This window comes from Artibeus jamaicensis, unplaced genomic scaffold (assembly GCF_021234435.1).
Source record: "Artibeus jamaicensis isolate MK-2021 breed Jamaican fruit bat unplaced genomic scaffold, CSHL_Jam_final scaffold_916, whole genome shotgun sequence".
NCBI classification, from domain to species: Eukaryota; Metazoa; Chordata; class Mammalia; order Chiroptera; family Phyllostomidae; genus Artibeus; species Artibeus jamaicensis.
Window position 1 is genome coordinate 39554233 of NW_026522059.1, and position 23914 is coordinate 39578146.

Genomic DNA, 23914 nt, shown 5'->3' on the forward strand with positions numbered 1-23914 from the left:
TTGACTACAAAACTGTCCAAAGTGGTGACTCTGGTGTACCAGTAAATGGTAGACCCAGTTTGAGGATGACCATTAAGCATTGTTGTTATATACCAGGCACTGTGCTCAGTGATGGGGATATAGATGTAAAAAGGCAAAACACAGACCCAGCCTGTACTGCAAACCTGGTCCCAGTTTTCATGGGCCTCATAATTTAACAGAAGAAGCAGACATTAACAAGTAATTACTGATACACAATTGTGAAAATGCTATGAAGGACAAAGCCCAGGACTATGGGAACATATAAAAGGGGGTCTTAATGTAATTTGGGGATTGGAGGGTTCTCTCAGAAATCAACATTAACACTGAGATCTATTAGATCATTTGCAATGAGTATAGCATACAGTGAGAGGAAAAATATTCCAGAGAAAGGAAGTGACAGTGTACATATATGTCCTGAGGAAGAAATGCACATGTGCATGCTCTGAGAAGGGGACAGAACATGAGTAGGTCCTGAGTGGAGAAGGTGCTGGGCCTCCTGAGGTATGTGAGAGTTAGGAAGATGTCAGTGTGGCTGAGCCCTAGGAGCAGGAGGAGACGTGTGTATATTGAGACTTGTGAGGCAGGCGCAGGCCTGATTATGTAGATGCCTTTAGGCTGTTGTATTAGTCAGGGTTCTTCACAGAAACAGAACCAATAATATGCGTATTTCAAATGTATATGTATCTTAATGTCTTACCTTTATATATACATATATGATATCATATTATATTTATTTATTATAAGGAATGGCTCACACAATTATGGAGAGTGAGGAGTTCCATGATCTACCATTTATAAGCTGAAGATCTGAGAAAGCTGATGGTATAGTTCAGTCAGAATGTGAAGGTCTGAGAATAAGTCCTAGTCTGAGGGCAGGAGAAGGCCCATGTCCCATATCAAGCAGTTGGGGTACAGGGAAGAAAGAGAGAGAGAGAGAATTCTGGTTTTGCCATTTTGTTCTGTTCAGGTCCTCAATGGATTGCGTGATGCCCACCCACATTGGGAAGGGAAGACTGCTTAACCTAGTCTACTAATTAAACTACTCACCACTGACACACCCAGAAGTATTTAGCTAAATATCTAAGTACCCCAGGGTCCAGTGAAGTTCACACATAAAATTAGCCATCACAATTTATAACACAGAGTAGATGTCAATGCATTGAGAAATCTTGAAGCATTATGCAGGCAAGAGACATATATAAATCTGCATGTTCAAAGGTTCCTCTGGCTGCCATAGGTTAATTTGATCACAGGTGGGCAAGAGAAGAGACAGGAGACTTGTTTAGAAGTTCTTGTCCAGGGGGTTTTATTTTTTCCCCCTGCTTTAGAATCAATCTTCCCAAAGAAATTTTTGGTTATTATTTTATTGTACAGTTGGAAGTTTTCCTAAGTGTAGTCAATATACACTAAATATCAATTAGCCCCAAATTCTAACTTCTGTGAAATTTATTTGTGTTTGGAAACCAAAGTTATAATAGACATTTTGTGATGGTGTAGATCTCCATCTTTAGTTCAGAGTGGAGTTCAGATAATTCTGGACTCTTGCAACCTATGTATTACAGGCTTTCCTATGTGTATAATGCACATTCTGACATTGCCTCAGTCTTCTTCATTATAAAGTGAAATGTCAGACAAAACGCATTTCAAAATTCCTTGCATCTTTATTGGTATTAGGTTTAGAAAACAGTTCAATACAACTGATGCTGAATGAACAAGTAGAAAGTTTGTATTGTCCAAGTCTCTTCCCCAGGACATAGAGCTGTATCTGGAACATGGTAGATGTCCAACAAATAGGAAGTAAACCAGTGGTGGTAGAATTTCTGTGTAGCAATGAGGCCCATTGAAGGTATTGGAAAAATTCTTGTTGATTTCATTACAACCTCTTGGAAACTGGAGGAGAATGTTAAGTGTGTTAGTACTGTGCATATTTAACACTTAATACTAATGCTTCCACAGAGCCAAATTATATGTTTGACATGTTTCTATCTTAGCTTTTCTATACCTCAAAAATATTTTTGTTTGTTTGTTTAAAACTAAACCCAATGGATTAAACCATCTGCCTACTCTTTTCAAAATGAAAGAATTATTTTCTCCCAAATGAATGAGATATCCTAGAATTTAAACCCTTAGAGGGCAAGAATCAATATTCTCATGTTATTTAATATTCCACAAAGGAAAACACAAAGCCAAGCACTAAGGAGACATTAATCAACATCAGTTGATTATGATAAAGTCCCTTAAAATAGGCTTGAAATAGTTTTATTTTGCAGTTTGTCAAAATATTATTTATATTTAATTACACATTTTTTAAAGCAGACAGTTTTCATTTTCCAATTGTTGAATAATATGCTACCTGTATTTAACAACAGAAAAATAAAAAAAATCTGAGTGTCTTTTAGAAAATTTTTTGTTGTTGTTCAGTTACAATTGTCCCACATTTTTCCTCATTGCTCACCGCTACCCTGACTCCAACTCCCACAGTCAATCCCCCCGTGGTCCATGCCCATGAGTCCTCTATTCATGTTCCTTTTTTGCACCATCCCCTTGTTTTCCCTGTTATCTCCCTCTTCCCCTGCTCTGGTCACTGTCAGTTTGTTCTTTATTTCCAGGTCTCTGGTACTATATTGCTCATTTGTTTGCTTTATTGATTAACTTCCACTTACAGGTGATATCGTATGGTACTTGTCTTTCACCACCTGGCTTATTTCACTTAGCATAATGCTTTCCAGTTCCACCCATGCCGTAGTGAAGGGCAGGAGTTCCTTCTTTCTGCTGCACAGTATTCTATTGTGTAAATAATTTTTTAGGAAAAGATGAAATACTGCCATTTGCAATAACATGGATGGACCTTGATAATATTATGCTAGCTGAAGTAAGTCAGTAAGAAAAAGCTAAGAACCATATGATTTCATTAATATGTGGGATATAAAACTGAAACTCATAGATAATAGTATGGTGATTACCAAAGGGAAGGGGGTGGTAGAGGGTTAAGGGGCCACATATATGGTGACGGAAGATGATTTGACTATGGGTGGTGGGTACACAATGCAATATACAGATCATGTATCATAGTAATGTTTATTTGAAATCTATATGACCCTATTAACAAATGTCACCCCAATAAATTTAATAAAAAATGAATAAATAGGCCCTGGCTGGTGTAGCTCAGTGGATTGAGTGTGGGCCTGTGAACCACACGATCACTGTTTGATTCCTCAGGGCACATGCCTGGGTTGCGGGCCAGTTCCCAGTGGGGGACTCACGAGAGTCAACCATACACCGATGTTTCTCTCCTTCTCGCCTTCCCTTCCTCTCTAAAGATAAATAGATAAAATCTTCAAAAAAATTGAATAAATAAATCCAGAACTCTTCCCTCACTGGTAAAAAAATCAAGTAAGTTCCTTCATCTCATATTTTATATTTGTTTTGGATTTCATATTTGTTTTCAGCAGTTTTGTTTTATCTTTAGTTTATTTATAGTCTCAATTATGCTCAGACTTAATTGCTAGCTTCTCACAAGAATTTTAAAATAAACATGAAGTTACTTGTAGTATAAAGCTCATTCATCAGGGAACTGCTGTAAATGCCCATAAAGCATTTTTGGGGGCATTATAATCACAGGTGGTAAGAATAGGAATTTGAGCATCCTTAAATAATCTTAGATTCTAGCTTTTGGCCAGTTCTAAACATGTGTTCAGAACATTGGGATATAGGAATTTATTCACCATTGCAAAAAGAATGGCTGGGGAAAGAGCACCTACCAAATGGGGAATGGCTTTTCTGGAGTAGTTACCAAAGCCAGGTGTTTTGTATGTTGACCCATTTAACCCTCGGAACAACTCCATGATGATCTCTCTCATTTTGAAATTGGAAAACTAGGATGGATTACACAATTTCCCAAGGACACACGGATGGGAAGTGGAGGAGTGGGTCCAACACCGGGCTGTCACAAAGCCCATGTGCTCCCACCATGCTGGGCTACCCATTTTGATGTTACCCACCAGAAAGCTCAGAGCAAGCTGGCCATTATCCCCTGAGTACTTGAGACACCAGCAGGCAAGAAGATGGTTTCATCGTGGGAAATTCGGGCAAAGAAGAGAATAGTCCATAGAGGAATTTTGTCTGACCTGTAACACCAGAACCACCATTAGACTGTGGCATATGAATGGGGCTCTAACTTAGAGCAGGAGATGTTTTGATGCAAGTCATCATGGGTAGCATCTTTACAATATTCTTTCTCAAAGATTGGCAAAAAAAATGCTTATGATTACTTTGTCACAGGCAAACTTACTGTTATGTTTTCTCTAGGTCTAATATCTCCATAACTGTCACTAACCTTCTTCTGGAGGCTGAAAAATGTAACTGTGAGATGTTTTTAGCTATAAGATGTTTGAGGTAAGGGTATAAAGAAGGAATATCATCATAAGCACAGTTTGTGGTAGCTCATTCTGGATGAGTCTGCTACTATTCCCTGCTGCCTTCCAATTTTTAAAATCATCTAAAACTGAGAAGCCAGAAGATTCACAGTGTTTTGGCAAACTCAGTTTTGAGATAGTCACATAAAAATATATACTGATAACAATCACATAACATTTTAAATATAAAGAGTGAAGCTGATGGATTACTCATGCTTTATTTTACAACTAATGGCGGGTAAATTGGTGGCTGGTAGTTGTTATATCATTTCTTTATTTTAATGGGGCAGATTTTATCTAATGTTCAGTAGATAAAGAGGCATATGAGTATGTTATATACACAAATAAAGTTTTTTGGGGGGATTTGGTATACAAGGTGTTTATATCCAAGCAACAGATTCCCCAAAAGAATTTCACTATTGTCTAAAATCCCTCCATGCCTCTTTCCAGTCAGAGGTTTCCATTGTTTTGACTTTACCAGTTAGCTTTTCATTACTTTTATTTATATCTTCTCATATGTGTTAGCATCCCTTAATAGACATGACTTTTTTTATATTATTTTGAGCTTTACAGAAATACAATCATATTTTCATATTCTTCTTCAATTTGTTCTTTTCATTTAACACTATACTCTTGACATTCATTAATTTTCACTAATAATTCTCCTTTCCAGGAAGAGAATTTACATGTCATAGAACATGCTTATCTTCAATATTATTAGATAATGTCAAAGGATTTTGTATAGCAGTGGTACTAATTTAAACACCATATCCTTATTCACTGAGGTTGTCAGACTTTTAAAATTTTGCTAGTCAGGTGAGTGTAAAATGGTATTTTGTTGTGTTTTAATTTGTAATGAACCCATATCTAAAGAGTTTGGGATCATTTCAGATGTTTATTCGTTTTTTAGGTGATGTGTCTCTTCAAGTCTTTTGGTTATTTTTTCTATTTGGCTGTTTGAACTTCGTCATTGATTTTTAGGAGTTTTAAAATATAATCTGCATACAAATCCTGATTTTAAATCCTATTTAAAGAATATAGAAATTTTTTAATTTAGTGAAGATAAATTATTTAGTTTTTAATTACAGTTGAAATATTATTCAATGTTATTTTGTACTGGTTTCAGGTATACAGCATAGGGGTCAATTACACAATTTATGAAATGGTCTCCCTAATAATTCTAGTATCCACCTGGCACCATACACAATTATTACATTGACTATATTGACTATATAGTCAATATATCATTGACTATATTCCCTATGCTATACATTACAGTGTGTTTTTTGTAACTAGCAATTTGTACTTCTTAATTACTTCATCTTTTCACCTACCACCCCTTCCTCCTTCCATCTGGCAACCCTAAGTTTGTTTTCTCTATCTATGAGTCAGCTTCTGGTTTTTTTCTACTTATTTTGTTGTTTAGATTCCACGTATGAGTAAAATCATATGGTATTTGTCTTGCCCTGTATTATTTCATTTAGCATACTACCCTCTAGTTGAGTTTATAAATTGTTTTTATTTAAGTATTGTGCTTTATCTATCTTAAGAAATCATTCCCTATCTCAAAGGTATAAAGATAGTCTACTATGTTGTTTGCAAAATGTTTTATCATTTTGCTTCTTATATTCAGATCTTTAATTCACCTAAAACCCACCACACCTTCTTTCCTTCTTTTTGGTAAAGTAGAAGGTAGAGATTACCCTCCCCTCCCAAGAGGATAACCATTTATCCCAGCACCATTTATTGAAAATCCATTAGCCACTGATTTGAACAGCCACCTCTAAGCCGTGTAGATTTCCTTCCAGCCTTTCTGTTCTATTAATCAATTTTTTATCTCTTATCTATCTCTTCATTAATACCTGGTCTTAATATTTAAGTTTAGATATTTGTTAAGGCAAATCCTCCTTCCTTATTGTGTTTTTTTTCCAGGAATTTTTTGCCTCCTTAATCTTTCATATACATTTACAGTTGCCTAATCAAATCTTAGTTACACTCATGCATGCAAAAATGTGCTGAGATTTTGATTGGAATTGTATCAAATCTATACATCAGTTTAGGCAGTTACAGAATTTGACATGTATGAGGTCTGTCCAGAAGGTATCCAGCCATGTAATATGAAAATAGAGACATTTATTGAAGAAGATACAATATATAAGAAACACTGTCCTTAGGACAATGATGCCTTAGCCTCCTTCAAAGTAGGCACCTTGGGATCTCACACAATTCTCCCAATTGCCATCAGCTGATCTGTAGTATTTTCCTGAATCTCATGGAGTATCTGAAATCTCTTGCATTTCAGAGGTGATTTTACTTTTGGGAAAAGCCAGAAGTCACAGGCCACCAAATCTGGGCTGTGGGGGTGCTGAGTCACCTGGGTGATCCAATGTTTCACTAAAAGACTCTGCATGATGTGAGAGTGGGTGCAATGTCATGATGAAGCGACCAGTCCCTAGGTGCCCATAGCTGCAGCCTTCTGAATCATTCAAATAGTTTCTGTGGAGGAATGTTCAAACTTAATGAAGTTTTGATGCAGATTTGTTGCTCTACCTGCTCAGTCATTTTGAATACAATGGTCACACAATGCACATGCTCACCCAATGGCATCCACTGCCCTTACTGACTAGTACAGTGAAGTCATCATTGTTCATGCATGTGCATTCTAGTCCACTGTCCTTGGCTGCCAGGTTACATCAATGTCACACAAACTATTCTCATTATATGAACAATGGTCGGACTTTTTCTGGACACATCTTGTATATGATGTTAAGGTTTTCAGTCTTGAATATGGCTTATTTCTTCATTTAGTTAGCTCATTGAAAATATCTTTTAGTAGAGGTTCGTGATTTTCTCCATAAAGGTTGAATTCATCATTGCTAAAACCATAAGCTTCTATGTAGGGGATATTTGATAATTTCCACTTTTGATCTGGCTATGAAAAAATGGTCATGGAAGCACCTTTTAGAAGGAGGAACTCAGAGATCAAGGGAATGCCTTTGAGAGCACAGAAAATAGTCTAATCAAGGAGTTTCCATTTTCCTCCATAACTAACCTTGTCTCCACGTCAGGGCATAGAAACTTTCTGGGGATTCTATAGCAGGCTTTCATGATTAGTGATTTCAGATGTCTCTTGTTCTTCCCCTTTCTGAATGGCATTTGTACTATTGTTATCCTGATCTAAACCTACTGTTGTATTTTGCATGTTGGGTGTGTAGATGACTGGTGTTGTTAGTACATAGGTCAACAAGCCTTGAGGAGTCACATCAGCAGCAACACAATAAATTGTGTATTTTAAAGTCAGAAATGAATACAGTGATCAAAGAGGACTATGTTTTGTCTCTTTTGGAAAGGTAGTGAATGTTTTCCATGTAGGAAGAGAACATTAAAAAGGTTACCAGACCCTCGTTTCATACCATATAAATTTTATAAATGCAAAATGGATCATAGATTTAAATGTAAGAGCTAAAACTATAAAATTTGTAGGAGAAAATATAGGTGTAAATCTTTGTGACCTTGAATTAGACATAAGTTCCTTAGCTATGAGTTTCAACTCATAGCACATGTAGGCATAAAAAAAAAGATAAATTAGACTTGATTAAAAAAATAAAATCTACCAAGTGAGATTTATTCCAGGCATGCAAGACTGGTTCAACATTCAAAAATCAATTAAAAAGAAAATAACTCATAGACAGAGACAACAATATGGTGATTACCAGAGGGAAATGGTGGTGAGGAAGGTAAAAGAAGGTAAAGGGGGGAATAAATGTATATGAAAATAAACTTTGGTTGATGAAGACATAATATAATATATAATATACAGGTGATGTATTGTAGAATTATATACCTGAAACCTATATAATTTTATTATCCAAAGTCGCTGCAATAAATTCAATAAAAAACCACAGAAAAATAAAAAATAATGTGTGGTATATTTTCTATAGTATAGTTTCTCTATAAATCATAGGAGTTGTTAATATTAATCTTATTAAACATTCAGATAATTGTGGTAAAGTTGTTTTTAAAATGATAAATAATTATTATAATTTTTTTCTTGTGCATTACATTTGGAGGACATAGTCCATTGATACACAACAAATATTTATTCAGTATCTACCATGTGTCCAACATTGTCTGATTGGTTTCCTTTACTGTGACATATCCATGAATAAAACTCACAAAATTCTTTGCCTTTATGAAATTTCTTTCTAGTGTGGGTGAAAGACAGTCAATAAATCATAAACTAAAAACAGTAGTAAATTGAAGGGTATGTTTTAATGTTAAGAATCCTATGGAGGGGGGGAAATGAGTACAGAAAATAATGGGAACTGGAAGCTTCAGGGAATGCAGTTTTAAGTAGGGTAGTATTCTGTTCAGGATTCTTCTATTGGTACTGTGTATACACACATGTATTTCTTAAAACATTTTTTAAAAAGTCAATTAATATAATCATCACATCAATAGGCTAAAGAAGGAAGATCACGAGATAATACAGATAAAAACATTTACAAATTTCAACACCTATTTTTCATCAAAACTCTTAGTAAACTAGAAATAGAAGAAAACTTTCTCTACTTGATAAAGAATATCTAAAAACAAATAAAAAAAATAAAACCCTATAACTAACATCATTTATAATGATAAGAAGCTCTAATTATCCCAATAAGTAAGACTACAAGACAAGCATAGGATCCCTGACTGGTGTGGCTCAGTGGATTGAGTGCTGGCCTGTGAACCAAAAGGTCACTGGTTGAAATCCCAGTCAGGGCACATGCCTGGGTTGCAGTCCAGGTCTCCAGTAGGGGACTCTTGAGAAGCAAATCACACATTGATGTTTTTTTTTTCTCTCTCTCTCCCTCCCCTCCCCTCTCTCTAAAAATAAATAAATAAAATCTTTAAAAAAAAGAAAATATGCATAAAAAAGACAAGGGCAGGAAATAAAAGGTATACAGACTAGGAAGAAAGAAATGAAACTGTCTTTGTTTGCAGATGATATGACTGTTTATGTAAAAAATCTAAATGAATCAGCAAAAGCCACCTGGAACTTATACGTGATTATAACAAGACTGTTGGATACAAGGTTAATATACAAAAGCCAATTACCTTCCCATAGACCAGAAATGAAAGAGTGGAATTTGAAGTAAAAAAGTACCATTTAGTCCTGACCCATGTGGCTCAGTTGGTTGCGTGTTGTACTGCAAAGCAAAAAGTCACTGGTTCAATTCCAGATCAGGGCACATGCTGGGGTTGCAGGCTGGTCTCTAGCTGGAAAACATGTGAGAGGCAATTGATAGACAATTCTGTCACACATCAGTGTTTTCTCTTCCTCTCTTTTCCCCTCCCTTCCCCTCTCTCTAAAATAAATAAAATCTAAAAAATAAATACTATTTACATTAGCACCCCCCAAAATATATAGGTATAAATCTAATGAAATATATACTAGACCTATATGAGAAAAATGACAAAACTGTGATAAAAAAATGTCAGAGAAGAAATAAATATTCCATGTTCCTGAACTGAAACACTCAATATTATCAAGATATCAGTTCTTCTAAACTTGATGTATAGATTCAATGTAATTCCAGTCAAAATACCAACAAGTTATTTTGTGGCTACAACAACAAGCTTATTCTCTAGTTTATATGGAGATGCAAAAGACTGAGAGTAGTCAATATGGAATATTGAAGATGAACCAAATTGGAGGACCAACATTACTAGACATCAGGACTTATTCTAAATCTGCAGTAATTAAGACGGTGTGGTATTGATTAAAGAATAAACAAATCAGTGGAACAAAATAGGGAGCCCAGAAGTTGATCCACATAAATATAATAACTGGTTTTTAACAAAGTAGTAAAGGCAATAACATGGAGGACAGAGTCTTTTCGACAAATAGTAGTGGAACAACTGGACAGCAACATGACAAAACAATGAATCTAGACACATAACTTGACCCTTCACAAAAATTAACTCCAAATGAATCACAGGCCTAAATGTAAAAACACAAAGCTATAACTACAAGAAGATGACACAGGCAAAAACCTAGGTGACCTGTGGTATGGTGAGGACTTTTTAAATAGATACCAAAGGCATAATCCATGAAAGAAAGAATTATAATCTGGACTTCATTAAAATGAACACTTTCTGCTCTGCAAAAGACAATGTTAAGAGAATGATAAGACAAATCACAGACAAAAGAAAATATTTGCAAAAGACACATTTGATAGAGACTGTTATGAAACTATGCAAAGAACTCTTAGACCTCAACAATAAGAAAATAAACAACCCAATTAAAAAATTTGCCAAAGATCTTAACAAACACTTTACCAAAGAAAATATACCAATCGGCATATAAAAAGGTACTCCACACAATGAGTCATTAGGAAAATTCAAATCGACACAACAATAAAATATCACTACATACCTATTAGAATGACCGAAATGTCTCCATCCTGACTGCAGGGTTCGGGTCCTGCCTCTGTCACCTCCAGGCGTGTGTATCTCAAATGCCTTGTCTTTAATAGCTGGAGATACCCCTCGACAAAGCGATGATCTCAAATTACGTTTCTGTTGGGCAGAATGAGGGAATTCCAGGCCTTTCTTGCCCAGAACAGCTTAACCTTTTCCTATTACGGAAAAACAGAGGAGTGTCCGGTTAACCATTTTATTATCCTCACTGAGTGAGCATTATAAATTGTCGACCTTTAGGTTCATATGGCCCATTAAGGCCACGTGAGTGCAGATATTTATGCAGGAAGAAATGAATACGTTTTCTGTTATTTTTGAGAAACTCAATGCTCTGTAGCTATAGACCTACCTTTGCAGTGAACTGAACATCGATATCGATGATTCTAGATTTGACCGCAGAAGGACTAACAAAGCATTAGTCCTGATATGGCCAAAGCGACAGTGTTTCTCCTACCTACCATAGGAGGAGAATGGGTATAGAATTTACATTTCAACTAAAAGCAAAAAGAGCAATATTTAGTTTCAGCCAACAGACTTTCCCAAAGCCCTATTGTAACTTAGGCGCACTGGTAGCAGCTTTTTAGTCATAAAAATATTTGTTGCAGAACACATACCACTCAATGATACAAATGTACAAAGTGGGGCTTTCTGTTTAAATAAATAAGCGCCATTTGACATCTGGTGAAAATAATTTCTGCAGCACCCTTTGTTCTCTTAGCTTACATCGAGGAGGTTTTGGAGTAGAGAAAGTGCCCCGTTAGGAAAGGAAACTCATGAAAAGCATGACTATTAGGTTTCTTTTGCTGCGAATGTCTGAAAATTTCACATCTAGAGTCTGTAGTTATTATAGGGTTTGGCACGTGGGTGGCTGAAAATATGGTACTTGGCCTTTTGGTGCCAAACTTTCACACAGCTTCAGCTGTCTGTATACAAAAGACATGGCAGAATGTGTCACTTTACTTTTAATATTCGGAATTGTTTGTCTTGCCAGTGGAATAGTGAATATGTGGATGGTACTGTTGATCTTGGAGCCTGCCAGTCTCATAGAATCTTAATTGATGAAGATGCTGTTAGGAACAGAGTGAGCATGTGGGTGGGGGTGGCTTAGGGAAAGTCTGCAAATTAGAAAATGCTGTCCCGGGAGCCATTTCCTCTCAATCCCCTACTCACTCTCCACACCTAATTTTAAAAAAATCCCCCCTTTCTGCCTCAAATTAATGTCTTTGATTTACTCTGACCCCTGATTGTCAGGTAAATAAAAATTAAGTGATACATTTCAAAGATCCCAAAGGCCTTTCTTTGCTTAAAATTTCTCTAAATTTCATTAGGTTTAGGGAAATGGGGGAAAAAAATAAGTTCTGGAATCCCTGCAGTTTCTGTACAACCTTCTTCGGAAGTTTAAAGGCCTTGGATTTGAAGTGGGTTGTGATCCATTATGGTCATTTTTTTTCTTTCTGACTGCATTCGTCTTCCTTCTTTAGCTTTTTCCTTTCTCTTCTCCTAATGTTTTTCCAGCTCTGTTCTCTTCCTTGGTATTTCTATCTCGATAAATGGAGAGCTTAAAGCCTTAACTCCCAGAGAAATGGCAAACAGTAAGGAGGTAGCCAGGCTGGGTAATCTAGGAAAGCTGTGAAAAATCACATCTCTGGAGAGTTTTAAAAATAGTGTCAATAATGATTTGCCTAGGCTGGATCCATGTGTGGTGCTCTCTCAGGTGGTCGAGACTGGGGGTGTTGTGGGTGCAACACACATCACATTCCATACATCCACAGTGATCTCCACATGTGGATTCCAGCTGGAAAGACCAGGGGACAGTGTCTTCCTCATTCTTGGTCATGTTCATGAGCCTTCTCGAAGGCTCCATGAGGTTTGCCCTTCCGGTATTTTAAAGTAGGGTTGTTACAGTAATAATGAACAAAGAAATAAAGGGCATCTTATGGTTGTCATCATTTGAACAAACAATATCTGTTGAATATCTCCTTTGAAATTGCCTATTAGGCATGGGTTGTGATTGGCCAAGAAAAATAAGACAGATTCCTTTCTTTTGAGGTGCTCCCTGTCTGGTGAAGGTAAGACTCATCACATAATTTGTGAATTTGCACAATTTGTGAGGTGCAAATAAAAATTTAGGGCTCCTGTTTAAAAGTTGTTATTAAGAAATTCACCCCTTGGCAATGGAGCACGAACCCGTGTCCTTTTGAGCACGGGGCTCTGTGAGATGGCACAGGTCTAATGCCTGCGAGGCTGGCAGAGAGTGTAGGAGAGACTGTGCATACAAATCAATTCAAGGCTGGGGAAGGGCCCAGCAGAGCCGTACCGGTCCCCGGGGGCACGGAGGAGAGAGCGTTTCCCCAGTTCAGGGAGGAGCGAGAAGGCAGCCTTTCCTCTCAGAGCTTTTCTGTTTCATCTCAGTGTCACTAACAGACTTTAGAAAAATGCGTTTCTCACTTACTCTCTCCCTGGGACACAAGAACCAACAGCTTTGTCTTGCCAGACTGAATATTATTTTAATATCCAAATCCTTCCTTGTTCTGCCAAAAGATAAAAGATTTAAGTCATTGTGTGACAGAAACGCACGCAATAAAGTGATATTGTAAAAGAGTCAGTGAGGGAAATAAAGCAAAGACAATGTAAGGGTAGGAGAAATAGATGAAGGCAGTAATGAGACAAGTATAAATGCTATTAGATCTTGTATATTTTCTAGAGGTTGGCTGCAAGTTCAGTTTTTTTATTGTGGTCAAATATACATCGCCCCAAATTTACCATTTTAACTATTTTTAAACGTATGGTTTGGTGGCACTATGGACATTCATACTGTCATGCAGCCCTCCCCGCGATCCATGTTCAGAACTTCGTCATTGTCCCAGAGTGAAGCTCTGTACCCCTTACACAGTGATTCCTCGTTTCTCCCTCCCCGCAGCCCTAGGTAACCACCATTTTACTTTGTTTCTGTGAATATGACTACATTAGATACCTCGTAGAAATGAGATCATGCATATTTGTGTCCTTTTGTGACAGACTTATTTCCCTCAGCATAATGTCTTCTGGGTTTATCCCTGTTGTAATGTGTGTCTGAATTTCTTTCCTTTTTAAAGCTAAATAATATTCCATTGTATGTATTACCACACTTGGTTTATCCATTTATTCATTGATGGACACTTGGGGTGCTTCCACCAAGCTATTATAAATGATATGCTATTATAAATGATATGTTATAACCATGAATGAACAAATACCCTGTTTAAGTCCCTGCTTTCAATTCTTTTGGACATATACCGAGAAGTGGAATTGCTGGAACATATGGTAGTTCCATGTTTAATATTTTGAGAAATAGCAGATTTTAATTTTGAGGTTTCTAGGAACCATTTCAAGAAAGGAAACATGATAAATCATATGATTCCCAGTGCCCCCAATGTAAACACAGATCAGCTGTTTGTGAGACTGAAAAACTTTCTCCCACTGGTGCTCATAGGAAAGGTTTTCTGAAATGTGAAGAGTGACTTGATCGACAGCAGCCTTAGAGTGAAGACAGTGGTGGGTTTCTGGGGCTCTTCAGTGTGGCTGAAGGCGCAACCAAAGCCCAGGCCGCATTGTCCAGACTCGCAGAGGGGATGGATTCAAGAGAAGAAAAAAACGGTTAGCAGGGGCAAGAGAAATTAAGAAACACATCTCGGACAGAAGGGAGCTTTCCTTCAGAAAGCGTTCTTAGTGCTTTGCTATTTGGGAGCATTTTTCCCCCGGATAAACTGTTCTTTATTTCTCTCTGTAGCAAACCACATTCCTGATTAACCACTGCCCTCCTTAACTTCAAGTGGGCCATTCAAGCTGCTTAATGTCCTGTACTGAGCTGGCTGTTCCTGCAGTGCCTACCTAGTGTTTTGTTTTGATTAGAAATTCACCTCGCCTTGTCTACTGAGGGGAAAGAAAAGGGACATTATCGCTCAGATCTCTGAGAGCCCATAAAATGGCAGAGATTCCCGAAGAAGACTGCCCTGAACCCGAAGGCCCTGGCTGCCTGTGCTGTAATGAAATGCATGACTACAGGAGATAATAATAATTGCAGCAATGGCTCGTTACAGCTCCCGGATGATTTGGGGCTGTCAGGAGTGCGCTGTCCTCTGACATCCCAGGAGGCAAACGGCATCAGTGACTGCAAGCCCTGATTGGGGCAGTGAAATATTGCTGGCAAAAATTAAAAGGTCCTCGTGTCAAAATAATTCATGATATGCATATCTTCCATTCTGATGAAATGGCTGATATCCGGATTAGCAAGATAATAAAACTGATCAGGCTACAGTTAAACAATTTAAGTTGGAGAGCTGTTCATTTTGTAGGTGTCACTTGTCAGATCAAGGGGTCAAAGCAGAATGAAAGGCTCTTCCCGGTAACCTTCTGAGGATGTGGATCTGGAGTGTTCTTCATGATCTGTCCAAAGTTTTCATCATCGGGCTGCCGACAAGCATTACCGCGGCAGGCTGTATTCTGACATTCAAATCCCCAGAATGACAGGTTATTAGGAGAGCAGAACTGGCTCTACATACATTAAGCACCATATCTCTGACCTGTAATGTGAACTGATAGTGATATTGTAATTGAGTGAGTCTGAAAAAAAAAAGGAGGGGGCAGTCTCTATTAAAACATAGAAGTGGAAAGGAAAGCATTTATATTTCTGATGATTTGTGGGTTTGTAAAATAAGCTTTTTGGTGATAATTTATTTTCTGTTTCTAAAAGGCTGAGAGGTGTGCATAGTGTATATCTGGCATAACAGTTATTTAAGATAACACAAACTCTCTCGGCCTTCTCTCCAAGTGCTGAACAGGCACCGATCAAAAGAGATTTGTTCTGTTACAGGCAGTGGCTTTAAAGTGAACGAAATGGACCCACATACAACCCGAGGCCTGGACTAGCACTCAGGATGTGCCCTGGACTAGCACTCAGGATGTGCGCCTGGTAGCTCTGGCTTCATGCCCTGCTGCACCTGGGCCCAAGTGCTTTCCTCCCTGAGACCAGCAAGGGGGCAAGGAGGGGTGGCCTCTATTACTGGTGTCAGCAACTCCATTGTGGGGCAGTGTCATGCACCGAATGACTAATTTAATGTGCATTAATAGGGTCTCAGGTGATTCCATTCAGGCTTTTCATGAAATACCCTCCTCTAAGGGAATAAAGCAGACAAATCTCTGAGTTTGGGGGTGGTTGTGGATTCCTCGAACAGCCTGATTTTTTGGTGAACATACAGAAACTCGGTGTTTTGTGTGTGTGCATATGCGTGCAGTGAAAATATGTGTATGTGTGCATATACACACATATTTGGGAATCTGCTACTGATTTCATAAGGTAAGAATTGCCCAGAGAAACTTCTAGTGTGATGTGCATTGTCCCAGGCATTTGGAAACAGGTTCTGGGATGGATTTCAGCAATGACACACTAAGTGACCTTGGGCAAGTTAACCAGTGTCTCCATTTGTAAAACAATAGTTGTCACGGTGCTTTGTAGGGGGGGTGATCTAAGGGGCATGAGAGGCATTATAGACTATAGTGTGAACATAAAATACTGTCATTAATGATAAGAATAGGACTGGCAAATGTTTTAGCCCATGCAAATGTAAGGTCTAATTTTATCTACATTTATTGGATATTCTTAGAGGAGCCTATGCTAAGATTCTTCAATATTTGAAGTATGTTTTATAAAAATACCTCAAATGAAACATGGCACCTTTAAACATTTTAGAAAGTTATCTTTAGTCTCTGTTTAGTTCTCACTGTTACAGTAATCACCTTTTTTTCCTTCTATAAATTTGTTTTGGTAAAAGCTCTATGAGCAGAGAGGCGTTGCAGCCTTCTTCAGAACTGAAGGGAGTGAATATCACTCTTCTCATTTTCTGTTGCAGATGGCTGGGTAACAAGGACATCCCTAAAAGCCAATAGTGAGTGAGCAATGAAAGAGTGGAGGCAAGGATGATCCAGGATTTTTAACTTAAGAAACTTGGTGAATGATGGTGACATTTCACTGTTCCTCTCTCATGGGAGGGACAGTTTCTGAGTATAAAAATTAAGAGTTCTGTTTAGGACATATTAAGCTTAAAATGCTGATTGTACTGTATTTTCCCTGCCACAAGTTTAAGGATAGTGTTCTTGAATGACTTACTTTTATATTCATGCAGAAGAAATGTTATATATTAACTAGCTTAGAGATGTTATCAATGAATTTTAGTTAAACAGATAAATTACAAAGAATGAACCGAGAATTTGCTTAAATTCACCAATCATAATGAACACTTAAATGTATAAGGCAAATTTCAGGGGAAAAGGGGAAGGATTTACAGGAACTAGTATAAAGGACACATGGACAAAAACTAAGGGGGGTGGAAATGGGAGGGAGGTGGGGAGCCCTGGGGGGAGGTGAGTTGGGATGGAAGTAAAAGACAGAAACCTGTACCTGAACAACAATTAAAATAAATAAATTAAAAAAATAAAAAAGTAAATGTATAAGGCACCATGTATAAAGAAGATATAAATATCTCACTGGGTCCTGCATGTGAGAAAAATATAATATATAATGGTAGAGAGTAGTGATCACTGTGGATTAGGGTAATCAAAGAATGCTTCCCGGAGGAGGTTAATTTAGAAAGAGACCATAGTAAATGGGTTAATGGATGGGAAAAAGAAGGGCATTCCTGAGGGAAAATCACCATTAGTAACTGCTTCAAATGTGTGTCTGAGTGAAGGCCTATTCAACTATGAATTTCATATTTAATGAGTGTAATTACATGGTAAGTAGAGACAGAAGTAAAGCAAAGTTGAGATACTAGAAGAGCAAAAAGAGCTGTGTGTAGCTATGTACATATAGTGTCATGCCTGCATGAATTCATGTGCACAAGGTACTTTTTCAAGGTCTGTCAAGGACTGTGAATCAAGTTAAGTGAGGTTGCAACTCAATGAGCTAACACACTCCTACACACATATACAAACTAATACAAGTGAGTGAGCGAAGGATTATGGGATGGATAGTAACACCAGGTACTGGGGTCTCGGAGAGCCAAGGCCCAACTCCCATGCCTGCGTGTGAATGTGTCTGTGCAAGATCTCTGTAGGGCCACCAGGTGCCTTCTTGCCTGGTAGCACAGGAGGAACAGGAGAACTGAGAGTAAAAGTATTGGAATAAACACTGCTTATCAATAAACTATTCTGTGCCCATTCAATTTTAAGTTTGTCTGAGGCCACTGTGGTAACCGGAAGTAGTTTTGCTATGTCCTGAGCTAATTCACATACTGGGAACATGGGACTCAGTCTAAACTACTCATATTCATAAAGATATTTTGAGTTACTGAGCCAGAGGACTTTGCTAGCATCAAGTGTGACAGGGTTGATTTAGAATCTCGCTCTCAGTGTTAGCATCATTTTAGATAGAAATAAGATAAAAACACATTTCGAATCTTCCCATTGTAGGATTAAGGGCTGGGCTTACATGAAATGTCCAATAATTATGATTTTACTGTATTTTTAACTTGAAAAATAATACATAAAATGCAATTTTAGTATGTTTAGGAAGTGTTGTCAATGTTTCCTGTGTTTACATGTAAAAGAGAATGAAAGCAGAGAGGAACAGGTGGCTGACATTGTCACCTCAGTCTCGCTAGGGCTGAGATGCTTCCATGGCGAAGGGCAGTACTGGGTCTTTCATTATCATCTGTACCAGGTGTGTTGAGACCAGCACGCTTCCTGAATTGATATATTCAGGTTTATTCACAGATAACCATAACTCCATAAAAAGTGAAAGTAAAGTTGAAAAGAAAATAAGGAATAAAGTAAAGTACTGAATTAAAGTTGGTGGACTGTTTATATTAAACATATAAGTAGAAGAAATTTCAACTTCAATGTCTTACAAGGACCAGCACAGATAATATACCCTTATGTAGGGTTTATAATGTTACCTGCATATTTTGAATACTGGAATTATTTTTTATTTCTGAAATAATGTTATCTATTCTCTTGTAAACCTTTGGTTTAGTAAACACACACAGTGCTTAGTTCTGATATGAAATCTTTAATGGAGGTCAGAGACTTTTTGGTTGGTTGATTAAATTTCTGCAAACTCTTATATATCATAGATCCACAGGTTTTGGCAGGAGTAATGCCTGCTTGAGTGTGGTTGGTCAGGTAATAATAATATGGGTGTAATAATTTATAATTATAATTTGAAGATTTCACCTAAAATGTCATATGGTGTGCTTGAGTGTGATATTGTTCTGTTACAGAATTACATGCTCATGATTTTGTGATAAAACATTTTGTAATAGAAAAGGGCATTATTTGTGCCTGACCCTGTATGTTTCAGGATTTTCTAGAATAGAAAGTGAAAGTGGAGAGCATTTGGGGAAGGCCTAATTCAGTTTCAAGTACTTCTCTCACGCCAGACCTTTGGGTTTCAATTCTCACCTTCCACCTTGTGTTGACATACTAGTCTTGGTATTATTATAACCACATTTTAAAAATCTTAAAAAAATTTATTTATTTAATTGTTCAAGTACAGTTGTCTGTCTTTTACTCCCATCCCAATGCTCCCTACCTCCTTCCCATTTCCACCCCCCTTAGTTATAACCACATTTTAAAACTATATATTTATTGATTTGAGAGAGAGAGAGACAGAAACTAATGTGAGAGAAACGTTGTTCATTTTCCCCTGGCACTCGCCCCGACCACGGACTGAACCCACAGGCGTGCGACCAGACTAGGGGTTGAACCCATGACCCTTCCGTGAATGGGATGAGGCTGAGATACACCAGCCAGGCCACCACCCCATTTTCTCATATTTATTTCTAAATATGTGTCCTCCACTTATCAGAAAGAAGGCAAACTTGGAGAGAGCACCAGGGCTGTTTAGGATTGTGGTTTGCAACGGTTTGCAACAGTCTGAGATGATACGGTCCCACCTTGTTTTTCACAGGGTTAGTTTTCCTTCTTATATTTTCTGATTGAAGAATTTCTAACAATTAAAGTATGTGAGGTACCTCAGCTGCCTTCCTCCTGGGAGACACTGAAGCTTGGTGGATTGGAGGATGTGCTCTGAACCCGACAGCCTGGGTTGGACCCCCTGCACCACGGCTACGTGGTTTTTGGATGGGCTACTTACCGTTCTGTGTGCTTCAGTTTCTCTATCTGTAAAATGGGGAACAATGATGAATAGTAATGATCTCACAGGGACAGTGCACAGGTTAAAGTCGTTAATCAATGCACAGTGTTTAGAATAGTGTTAGCTAATACTATGGTTGTTTACAATTTTCTATTGTGGTCTTATTATCTCATTGGCTCTCGGTGGGATAGGACGTCACTCTTTTCCTCCTGTGCTTTAAAATCTAGGAACTGGTACCAACTACTATCTTTATTGTGCTTATGGAGTATGATACTTTAATACATTATTCTGCTGCATTGTGAAAGATATACTTCAGGCACTGGAATAAAAGTTCTACAAATTGGACTCTAGGAGGGGAGGCAGAAATGGAGGGAACAGGGGAGAAAGAAGGCCCCCAAAGGGAGGAGGAAGCTGCATTGAGAGCTGGGAACAGGAAATAGACTTTATAAGGAGTTATCCCCAATGGAAGGTATCCCCATGCAACCCTTTATCACAAGTCTGTCCTCAGGGTGCTCAGCTGTGGCAAAACTGCTCACTGGATTTTTCCTTCTCCAGGAGCAAGCAGACAGTATGTGCATGTAGTTCTGAGTCTCGCCTACAGGGGGCAACACCACCACTCTGGTCATTTGTATCCTCATGCTTTTCTCCTTTCCATTCCCTTTCTGAAATACATTGTTTTTACAGCCCATCTAATTTGGGTGTAAGCTTGGCCAGCCTCATTGTCATTTTAATATATATTATTTCAGTTGTTCACACAATCTGTAATATATTTTATTGACTTCCTAATAAATGGGGGGGGGAACCTCTTATTTCCATATGGACTGGGTATTTTAGAGAAGCTTCTCATGGTTCAGTACTAGAGCAAATCCACTCTGGCTCATTTTCATCCCTCCCATTGGAGGTTTATGTGTCTCTCCTCTCCTAATTTTTCATTAGACTATAATAATAGTCCGAGGGAAGGGTGATTTGATATGTGATATATTTCATTATGTTCTTATGGTAAGGGTAGCGTCTAAAGTGGGAGAGCATCACTAAATTTTCGGCACAGTAATTTATTCCGCAGTATTTAAATGTTGTAATTTTCACACGGAGGCACATGCTGCCACATCTATCTTCCCCTGGACCAGTCTGTCTTGCTCTTTCCTTTTCATCTGTTTTGTTTTTGCATATTTTTTTCATAAATTCGACAGATGGCCTCTTGATGAATCCTTGATAATACTGTCATGTAAAGCAGCTAAGACTAGAAATCATCTCCCAACAATTTTTCATCGCAAAGGGAAAATTGAACAGAGACAAACATCACTAAGTCCATAACAACAGCCACAAAATATCTACTTCATGTAAATAAAGAGGACAGGCTTGCCTCCTAATGCTTCTGCATAAATGCCAGCGTCCTTTTCAGGTCCCCTGAATATTTTATGTTGTGTTTCGATCCCCCCTTCAAGCCTCAGGTTGGTGGAGATGTGGGAGTTTTCATATTCTGAGCACTCACACGGCCCCTTTTAAGCACTCTGCCTCTTCTCCTCAGCCCCTCCTTTCAGGGCTTCATAATTGTGGATCAGGTGAAGTTTGCGTCCCCTCATTTCAAGGTCATGCACCAGTAGGACAATTTTCCTGACTCAGAGGGCACGTAATTTCACAGCCGTGTACTCCTCATTAATCCCCCCAGAGTGGGGGCTCAGGAAGTTCCAGATCACAGGTTTGTTTTTGTCTTGTTCTCTGACTCAATGCTTCACAAAGGGATTAGATTAACCCTTTTGATTGTATTTGTATCTTACTGCATCATGTTGGAAATAGAGTGATTTCTTCTCCCCTCTCTCCTGCCCCCATACTCCGCCCCTTCCCATTTCCTGTCCTCATATTTTTTTCCTCCCATTTAATGAATAGGTGGCAGCTGATTAAAGAGAGATTTGTGGCAAATGCATGGAATTGTTCATTTATGGGTAGTAATTATAGCTTTCTGATATTCATATACATACATATCTATATATATTTCCATTCTCTTTCAAAGGCCTGTCTATGAAAGCTCCAAGATTACCACAAAGATGAAAATTGGTTGTATTGTAAGTATAAATTGAATTCCCAGTGGATTTGAATTCTACGGTTTCTAAAAATTAGAATATCCTGAAACTAGAACATTATTAATCCATTTCTTTGTGTTGTTGGCTTATAGGATGAGCAGGCACTGGATCTCAAACAAGAGCTTCCCTCCTTTTCAGTGGCTCCTTTCCCTGGCCCTCCCTTCCCCGTCCTCATTCCTGGTTCTGATGGCCTCTGTGACTCTCTGTGACCATGCAAAGGACCCACCTGGGCCTGTTATGATTTCTCAGGATGAGTGAGCCATTGCCAGCCCTCTTTGCAGGCACTGAGACTCGCTGCTGTCCATGATGGGGCCAGTTACCGCTTTCGGATATCGAGTGCTTTTCTGTATGAGGCACTCCATTGCGTGCTGTTGCGGTAGGCATTGTTGCACCCATTTCACGGACAGAAAGGCAAGCTTCAGAGAGGTTAGGTTGCCTAAAGTCCACATTGTTAGAAGGGTTGCAGCCAGGACTGAACCCAGGTCTCCTGAATTTCACAGCTCACAACGGTCTCTTTTCTCCTTCTTCGGTGCTATCCTGCCTCCTCACTGAGAAGCTGTTCTAAAGCCCATATTTAAGACTAATAGAACCAGTTTCAAGTTTTGGTGGACAAGAACACAAAACAAAACTGTACTCCATTTGGGGGACAGTCTGTACCTCTCCTTTTTTGTTCTTGTCCCTTTGGCAATAAACATGAGCTGGGAAATAATCAACCAGACTTGGGATGAACTGTACTCAATTCCAATTTAAGAGACAGGATATTAAGCCTGCGGGACAACTGCCTCTATTCAGGGAAGCAGCGTAAGGCGGGGATTGAGAACATCGGCTCTGTGTCAGACAGACCCGGTTTGAAGTCACACTTCTCTGCTTACTGAAGTTACTTTTCTTCTCTAAGTCCAGGACATGGACTGTGGTGGGGATTAAGTTAATACATGTACAGCACTTTAGAAGGTCCCTTGCACAGAGTGAACACTCTACGTGATAGCCGTTGGTGTTGTTGTCAGAGGCCTTGTGCTGTGGCCCGCCAGGCAAGGAACACCAGGATCACACCTGGAGTCAAACCGAAGTCAGGTGTACTTGCCTGCTGAAGCTGTTGGGAGGCACACCAGGGAACTCTAAGGCAACTTGCTATGAGGGGCTCACAGGGCCTTATTGCAGGATTAGGGCTATTGCTGGATAATTCCAAGGAGTGTTTAAAGAAGAAAGGGCCGGTTTTGGATGGGGTGCTGTCAGGAGGTAGGGTCAGGTTAATGACTGGATATCTTGATAGTGGTTTATTTAGCAGGCAGGAAGATTAAAGTGAGACAGAGCTGTCATTAGTAAAGTAGCAGAAATTACTCACTGGGTGGCAGGGGAGGGGTGCTTACTATCTCATCTCACACACGGCCTTGAACAGACCTTGTCTCTACTTTGTTCCCTTGCATCTACAGAGTGACTTTGTCTGATATTTGTTTATTTTTGTGAGCATTGTTCATGTGAAGTTGCAGACTTTGTGGCTTAAGAGGCAAATGCAAGGCCTATTTATTTATTTATGTATTTATTTAAAAAACACTTTCTCGTTAATTATAAGTCTTCTCTAATACTTTAACATTTTTTATTTTTCAATTACCGTTCACATTCAATATTATTTTAGATTAGTTTCAGGTGTATGGTGCAGTGGCTAGACAATCATATACTTTACAAAATGTTCCTCCTGTTATTTTCAGTGCCCACCTGGCACCATGAATAGTCATTACAATATTATTGACTCCATCCCCTATGCTGTACTTTACATCCTGTGACTGTTTCATCACTACCATTTT